We start from the raw sequence: 9,580 nt of genomic DNA, 5'->3' as shown, positions 1-9,580 counted from the left end.
GAGAGGTACCGGTTCTGCCCAAATAAGTCCCGGAACACAGGGAGGACAAAATCAAGAGGTGCCGGATCTTGTTCCGGCAAGATCCGGCTCAAATTAACCCCTGGCTCCGAGCCAGCTAGCATCGCATTTGCAACGCCGTCACAATCGCCTTCCGCTCCGCCCCTTTCCCGCTCTGCTCTTCTCTCTCCATGTCTCTCAGACATTTGTCAACCAACCAACATAGTAACGCATAGTAACGCACACCTTTACATCCTCAGTAATGGTAACGGCGTTGCAAGGATGGGAAAAGTAATTCATTAGCTTTAGATTACCGACAAAAATAACGCTGTTAGGAATGCTGTTGTACTCTAACGCCATTATTAACAACACTGCTTTTAAGCATTGAGCCTTCTTGTGGTAACTTTAAAGCAGATTGTTGATCTGTTGACCACATTAATCGCCGACAACATACGACGTAGTACGACATAGTTTCAAATTCAAGATGTTTGTGACTTCCCTTTCTTCCACCATCGTTATTTTTTGAATAATATTTAGCTGGTACCAAGTGAAAGAAACTGGCCTCGTCTACGGGGCTGACAAATAACCACAATTAAGATCATTGCGAGGCTAATCGCCGACAACATACGACGTAGTACGACATAGTTTCAAATTCAAGATGTTTGTGACTTCCCTTTCTTCCACCATCGTTATTTTTTGAATAATATTTAGCTGGTACCAAGTGAAAGAAACTGGCCTCGTCTACGGGGCTGACAAATAACCACAATTAAGATCATTGCTAGGCTAATCGCCGACAACATACACGTATGCATGTAGTGAGAGTGCCATCGCTAAACCATATAAACATTAAAAGCCTTAACTCCATTGACAAATGACATGAAATACATTACACTTGACAGTGGATGTTAGCAATAACAAAAGATTTTGAATTGAAAATTTCGTAACTCACCTTTCCAAGCACAAGATAGATTCCTGCCGAATTTTCGTGGACGAGGACCTGTTTCACCCAACCAGCAACGAAGTATTTATAAGCCTCCAAGCTCTTGAAGTTTTTCAAATTTTCGTGAGAATAGGCTGATTTTGTGTGGACAAGATAATTGTAAATATCAGCGTAGCAGATGTCAGGCAGACAGGGCGAAGACAGTGGGTCGAAAAACATCGATTTGGGCATCAAATATGGATCTGGCGACTGTATAGAACGAAGCTTTTCCACATAACGCCTTTTATGCAACACATCCAGTGAGTTTACGGCATCAGTAAGCACCGGGTCTTCCATGAAATGCATTTTAAATTCCTCAATCAATTGAAAACAATGCTAATACAGAGACAAAATGACGGACAAGTGGGCGGAACCACACAGCGAGCACGTGGTTTTGTGACGTCGGTGGGTAGGGTATATAATAGAGTTAGTTAATTTTCCCCTCAAAATATAACCATTAATATCTAAACACCTGGCATCAAAAGTGAGTACACCGCATGGGAACTACGAAAATCCCTAAATGTCCAAATTGAGTACTGTTGGTCATTTTCCCTCCAAAATGTCATGTGACTCATTGCAGGAGTGCTGTCAGCATTGCTTCAGAGATCGAAGAGGTGGGGGGTCAGCCTGTTTGTGCTCAGACCACACGCCGTACTCTACATCAAATTGGTGTGCATGGCTGTCACCTCAGGAGGAAGCCTCTTCTGAAGACGGTACACAAGAAAGCCCGCAAACAGTTTGCTGAAGACATGTCAACAAAGCACATGGATTATTGGAACCATGTCCTATGGTCTGATGAGACGAAGATTAATTTGTCTGGTTCCGATGGTCTCAAGCATGTGTGGCGGCGACCAGGTGAGGAGCACAAAGCAAAGATAAGTGTATCATGCCTAGAGCTGGGAATCTTTGGGCACCTAACAATTAGATTACGATTACGATTCAGAGGCTCCGATTCGATTATAAAACGATTATTGATGCACCCCCATCCTTTTTTTTTTTTTTTTTTTTAAATGTTTTGTACATTAGTTCCAAAATTGTTCAAAAATACTCTCAGGCTAAACCAAACTACGTACTATTTCAGTATCAAGTTAACATATAGCAGTAAACAAATATACAAAATAACAGTAAATAAAAAACTCCAGTCCCCATTCTGTATCAGCAGCTTTAAACTACATTCAATTAATTTAATGTTGTGAATTAACCGTTAAAGTTATTAAAATTGCTCCCGTTATTCCATAATTTCCCTTTTGTCTACTTTCGACATGTGAAAGTTTTAAAACTATTTTAAAGATAGATTCAAGTCAATATTTTACCGATTTAGGAGTATTTTAGATAAAAAGTTCATTATGTTTGCTACAACAGCCTTGCAGGGAAGTGTACTGCTTTAAGATGGTGGCCGTTTACTAATGCCCGCATCTAGCTTTTTGTAGATGTGCTGCTAACACTACCGAATCTATATCGCATCTCGTCCTATATAAATGATATCTACCGTAACATTATGTGGATGTACTTTGTAGCAGCTTTTCGGCAGCAGTCAGGTATGTTGTTGTGTTTTTTTTATCTCGTGGCATGAGTTGAGCTAGAGCCGTGAGTTGAGCATTGGCATTACCCGAGGGTTTATGTTTAGCTACTCTCACTCCGTTCCTCATTGCGTCCCGAAGACCGCGCGGCGCGCTGAGTGTGTTGTACTTCCGCTTTACTTGGCATATTTCAATAATCGGAATTTGGATGTTTGTGAATCGTTCTCGAATCTTCCACGGCCGAATCGTGAATAATCTAAGAATCGGAAATTTTGCACACCTCTAATCATGCCTACAGTCAAGCATGGTGGTGGGAATGACCACCCCCCCACCACCTCTTCAATCTCTGCAATCTCGACACTCCTAGGATCCCAGATACAGTACAAGCGGCGAAAATGAGTTTCCTCCGCAGGGTGTCCGGGCTCTCCCTTAGAGATAGAGTGAGAAACTTGGTCATCCGGAGGGGACTCGCCACCGAGACGCTACTCTTCTACGTTGAGAGGAGCCAGCTGAGGTGGCTTGGGCATCTGGTTCGAATGCCTCCTGGGCGCCTCCCTGGAGAAGTGTTCCGGGCATTTCGCACCGGCGGGAGGCCCTGGGGATGACCCAGGACACGCTGGAGAACTATGTCTCTCAGCTGGCCTGGGAGCACCTTGGGATCCTGCCGGAGGAGCTGGTTGAAGTGGCTGGGGAGAGGGAAGTGTGGGCTTCCCTGCTTTTTTTTCCCCTCTCGTCGGAATTCTATGATTTTTGTGTGTGTTTCTTTGGCTTAATGTGGTTATGTAATAAGTTATAGTGCAGTATAAGAATAACAGTTCATATACATAATTTTGTGCAGAGAAAAAAAGACCATTGTTTAAAAAAAAAAAATCAAACATCGTAAGCAGTTACTCACAATGTTAGTCATTACTTAAGTATTCTTTTCACCAAATACTTTTTTACTTGTACTTCAGTACATTTTTTTGGATGACTTTTACTTGAGTAACAATATTTTGTCACGCTACTTTTACCTGAAGAAATGTTTGGGCTACTCTACCCACCTCTGCTTACGCGTGAGAACTCAAGGATTTAAAGTAACAAGTAAGGCTCTGTATTGGCAAATGTTGAAATAGTGTATTCTACCACACACGCACACTCACATCGAATTAACGACTTAAACGTTTAATTCCCTATTCAGGCCTCTTAAGAAAATAATTGAATTGACTGGTTACAAGATGTCATTGATATGGATCAAGTTTACTTCCATCATTAAAAAAAAAAAAAAAAATGTGTTTGTGTGTCTGATGTCAAAGGATTGCATTAATGACATTTTATTCTGGTCCAAATTATGTTATATTTGGAAACACAAATATTAGAGGGTTTTTTTTCATTGTATATGTTGTCAGTCATGTTTTGGGAGAATATCCTCCTTCAGTGGAGCCCTGCAATCCATTTCAAGGTCTTTTGCTTGTACAAAGGGAAGGTTTCTACTTCCTAGACAGTGAACGCAACTTAAGTCCAACTTTCAAGCTTTTCAATGAACCCTTTCACCATTCGTGGCAATGAATGTGTTGGGTATTTCCAGCAGCTTGCGTGGAAACTCTCAGGTTCAGAATATATCATATCATCTGCAAATATACTACAGAGAAATTGTTTGTCCCTAAAGGAAGCTGTTTTGCTTTGAGTGGAGCATACATTTTTAGGATATCCCAAATGCAGCTCAAGTCATCCGTATTTCATCAATGAACAGTATGTTCTATATGACCCAAATATGCAGTATGCTTAATGACTTTAAAAATAACTGAAGCCAGCTTTCATGCTTTCTAAAGGAATATATTTCAAGGAGGCCGCCGCAATCCATCCTCTTCCTGCCTGTCTCTTTGACCCTGCGCATGTGAGTGTGTGTTTGACAAAGCCGATGTGTCAGATTGGTGTGGAATGCCAATGAGTACTCGCTCAGGTCTGAAGTCTTCACTTTCCTCGCTCACTGAACATCTGTGATCCTCAAGCGCCAAAAGTTGTGAAGCGGAAGCATTCAAGTCGCACTAATTGTTTGAAGAGTCTATGTTTACAAAAAAAGGAAGTTGGGACTTTCATCACGAAAGCTGAGACATTTTTTAGCATGTGCCTGCTATTTGGGAAGAAGCTTCAACAGTATAAAGGGAGATTGAAGTGCCTGTGACATGAAAAAGCATGTTTATTTAGTAATACATGCGGTATTTTATGCTCCTGAATGAAATGGACCACTTGGATGTGTGAAGAAGCGATCGATATATTTATTCAATTTTTTGCATCCCGCGCAACGAAAATGACAGACTTCCGGCTTCGATCTTGCAGTGAGGAAGAGGGCGCTGTGACGTGTACGGGAGAAGGAGTCCTCTTTACTATACAGCCGTACTGTTGCATGAGAAGGACTAAGGATTCAGCTGATTTTGCGGATTAATTCGTTTATTTTTCGCATCGCGCCAGCCAAACGGCTGCAGAAAAATCTTGCTGTATGAGGGAGAGGCGTGTGCGCCTTTTTGGGGCTTCAAAAGGTTCCCATTCACCGGTGGATATTGGCCAAAACAAGCCCTACTACTGTGGGACCATGGGACTTACGAGGAAGTGATTAAACATTGTGTTTTGTATTATGTCAAATACTGCAGGGGTGTCCAAACGTTTTGCAAAGGGGGCCAGATTTGATTTGGTAAAAATGTGGGGGGCCTTTACTAGAACAATATATTTAAGGTAGTTTTAGCAAGCCATTCTATGTGTCACATTTGCTTTATAATTTTTTTGTAATAATAATTTCAACAATCTCGCAACTAGCGTTTGCTGCGTTCCCTTTTGACTCTTCGGCTCTTGCGAAATACTGCTGCTGTGAAGTTAAACTACCTTCAAGTTGTTTCAATTCTCGCCACATATCTTCCCTGTAATCTTGTCATCCATGTCAGCATCTCTTGTTTGGTAATATCGCCTCACATTCAACTCTTTAAAAACGGCGACTGTCTCTTTGCAAATAAGGCAGACACAGTTGTTGCGTATTTTAGTGAAGAAATAGTCCAATTTCCACCTATACTTGAAGCGTTGGCTGTCACAGTCAACTTTCTTGTTTTTGTTGATTGTCGCCATTTTAGAAAATTGGGAGCAAAGGGTCAGACGGAGTAATGTTGCTTAGAGTGCTGCTGCGTTTTAGTGGGTAAACGAGGAGCAGCATTTAGTGTGTAAGCTCCTTTATATGCTGGTAGCAGTACTGCTGACCAATTTATTAAGTCTGTGTGCGGGCCAGATGTTATTGATTTTACGACAGAGGCTGGGGGCCAGATTTGACCACGGGCTGCATTTGTCCCCCGGGACGGACTTTGGACATGCCTGAAATACTGGGATCATTTTAATACGTAGGTGGCTTGCATTCTGTGGCTGATATGCTCCTTGTCCCCTTGGCTGACGATCGGCGGCTTGTCGCACATCCCCCCGCCCGGAGAGCACTTACTCGGCTTATTGCCCTCTTCATGTGCCCGGTGTTCTGTCAAATTTTCCAAACGATCAGAAATTGCAACTTTGTGTTAAAAATAACCGCGAAAACAGCGATTACAAAGTAAACACTACAAACTTTCTTTAATTAACCCTTGAGAGTCGAAGGACGCGCCGGCGCCTCCTCAGCGCACGTCGTCTTTGAAGCGCCCTCAAGTTTTAATTACGTCACCCACATGCCGTTGGTTGGTCTCGTTTTAAAGTGCGGATGTTGCGGTTTACTCTCGTTATTATTTGAAGTCAATCGACCAACTAAAACGTGAGATATTGTCATTTAAGTTTCATAGTTTTATTGTCCTCTCAAAAAAACATTAAAACGCTGCATGGATCATTTGTTTATGTCTATATTTCCATCATTTCTTGTCCTTTTTCAAAACGGAAGCTCCATGAAAAAAACACAAATCAAACGAACCCTTTCGAAGTCACAGTGGAAGCACAAAATGCGTTTTTTTTATAAATATAACTGCCGTGCGAGGTTCCACCGAACGAGAGGGAGGAGTGTTCTGAAGCAGCGAGGTGGCGAGCGAGGCCGTTTGGATCGAGCGAGCGACTTTGTGTGACTTTGAGAATGAACAGAAAACTAAATTTTGCGCAAGCAATTGTGATTTGATTGTGATGAACTTGAGGAAGAGGATGGTCCAAATTCGTCATCATCGTCTTCTTCGGAAGAGTCCTCGAGTGAAGATAGTGACGGATTTGAACACGTGGGTGACGCCATCGACGAGCAGAGGTAAGCCAACTCACTTTTTTTTTTTCATGCTGAAAAAGTTTCTTTTGAAAGTTTCTTTTGATATTGCAAGACAAAGTTAATTTTGATGCAATATAAGTGTGTGTTTGTGTATATAATAATAAAACGTGCATATCAGATCAAAGTCGTAAGTGCACTGTGTGTATCCCAGGCAGGAATTTATAATTTGTGGTGTTCTTCTTTCTATATGAAGATTAGGGATGTAGCACATATTCAGCTATGGTATTCTTTCTATTGTCATACATATAGATTTCCATTATTATTTATTGCTGTATATATTTTTATTTTATACTTTACTATTTTCATAAATACTGACTTTTTTTTTCATGTACATTTATAGTGACAATGAAAGTAAAGTGAAATGAAATTTGAAGGGTGGAAGGGTGGAAAGAGGACCGACACCCCATGGAAGTGTGGGCTGTGTGATGTAGCCCTGTGTCTAATTCCAGGACGAAACTGCTTTTCGGAGTGGCATGCCTGAAAAAAATTTAACTTGTTTATTGTAAATATTTTTGAAAATACTTTTTTTTCCAATGTTATATATATATATATATATATATATATATATATATATATATATATATATATATATATATATATATATATTCCCACAATCAGTCTTCTCAATTTGTGTATATAAATGTGTGTTCAAGAAGCTTGATTGTGTGTACATAGTTTTCATCAGGTGATGGGCCGCAATACCTAAACTCATAAAGAGATGGCCTCTAAACACTTTTTGTGTTAGATGGTATATATTTTTACACTGTTCTGCACTGTTTGGTCTGCTGTATATAACCTGTTTTGACTAGAGCATGTATAAAGGCAAAAAACGCCTATGGCTATACCTGTTGTTTATGTTGAAATGTCAAATATAAGACTATTTATTCTAAATTTTTTTGGTTGAATGTTCATCCTAACATGTTGAATAAATATTACAAAGTTTCAAAACGGTTCGTTACTCATGTTTGGTTGTCAATTGGACATCAATATTAAACATTTTGACAAAACGATTTTGGAATGTTTGGTCTTTTTGGGCCCAAAATGATGATTTATAATTGGTCAGTGAAGGAAACAACAGTTTGGACATGAAGTTCAAGGTGTCACAAAAAAAGGGACCAAACCAGGCCATCGTAAACAGTTCTTTCTTTGAAATATAAAGGCAACTTCAAAGGCATGCAAAATTAGACAAAATAGGCCCAGACCTTAAAGGGTTAAAGGACTACTTACGTTTGATCATGGATGGGCATGTAAAAAGCTCTCCTCATACACATATTGTCATGTTAGCTGCATAACAACTGCAGGCGCCCTCCTATGAGTCTCTCGTTGTTTACAACTTCGCCGTGTAGTGAAGCATTATTTTGCCATATTCGTGTTAACCATTGGGCAGCTACACGCTCCTCCGACATCGGCCGTTTTGACCGGCGGTCATTGTCGAGCTGCTTCCCCGCAAATGAGCCCTCTGCCCTCAGCAGGGGAACGACAAGCTCTAACTTGTATGCCACCGGGCGGGTTGCCGATCGGCGAGGACAATCGACAACCCAGTCATCATGTGAAATGATCAGGGCTAGTTATGTGTGATTTTCCGCTTCAAAGACTTTGAAACATCACTCAGTTCGGGTTAGCATGTCGGCTAGCTGTCACGCCTCTTGGTTTGTTTACATTCTCCGAAGCCGAGAAGGGAAATGACATAAGCCCGACTTAGGTGGCATAAAATATCGTTCGGGAGGTGTGACAGTAAAGGTGTAGTCGACAGTTTTGACCATTATGGAGTAATTTTGCCATGTCATCCTGAATAAATGCCTTTTTATTATTTCATATTCCATTTAGCACAAGTCTGCTATTTGTCATGACCAGTCCATTTATTTCGCTACTAGGGAAAAATACTAAAAAAAAAAGAATATCCTGAAAAAATATTGGAGTAGAGAGACTGAAACAATGATATTTTGCGGCTCTCTTCGTCGCGTTTTCCTCGTTCTGAATAATTCCCCATCAATAGGCTGAATAGTAAAACCGATGAGCCCATTCTCCCGCTGACGTCATCCATCTGTTGGGGACACTAGAGCCCTATAGTGGTAGGCGTGGCTAACCGGCAGATTAAAAGACTAATTTCTCGTCATCTGCGCTTTGCTAAATTGTTGCATATAGTCGAATCGTCTCAAAATATGATTCTAATTCACATAATAATGCTATTTAAGACTTTTTCTCCTGTCACACGCACTTTAAGTGACAACAAGATGAATTGTTAATGAAAGGAAAGGAAATTTCAATATATGAAGGGACAAACAAAACAAATATTTGAATGAAAACTTCCTAAAAACAAAAACATACTAACTCTTACCCTTTTTTTGTAGGGCACTCATTGGTTTTGTCTACATTTTTAACATTATTTTAGGGAGTAAAGTTTAACATGAGTGTCCCAGTTTGTATTGTTTATCGCAGTGTTTTTCAACCTTTTCTGAGTCATGGCACATTTTTACATGGGAAAAAGTGTCGCGGTACACCACAAACCAAAAATGTTCCAATATTACTTCCTGTACAGTATATTTAATTATCCAATAATTTCTCAATATTTATTCTAACTCAGTGTGACTTGAGCCTGTTTAGATGAACACAAAGCCGATATCCTGTCTGAAATTGAAGAAAGACGCACACAAAGCTCTTCTTCAACAGCTCTTTGTCTCTGTTTTTATTTTTATTTTTTTTTTTAAATCGCAGTTAGGCTTGAAAAGCTCAGACTTACCAGACGGGGACTTCAGCAACATCTTTAACTGCATCAGGGCCGAGCATCTCGCTGACAATTCCCTTGCAGGCAGGTAGTATTAATTTCTCTGCCACAGTGTG

This window comes from Corythoichthys intestinalis, chromosome 20 (genome assembly GCF_030265065.1).
Source record: "Corythoichthys intestinalis isolate RoL2023-P3 chromosome 20, ASM3026506v1, whole genome shotgun sequence".
Taxonomy (NCBI): Eukaryota; Metazoa; Chordata; class Actinopteri; order Syngnathiformes; family Syngnathidae; genus Corythoichthys; species Corythoichthys intestinalis.
This window is presented reverse-complemented; position numbering follows the sequence as displayed.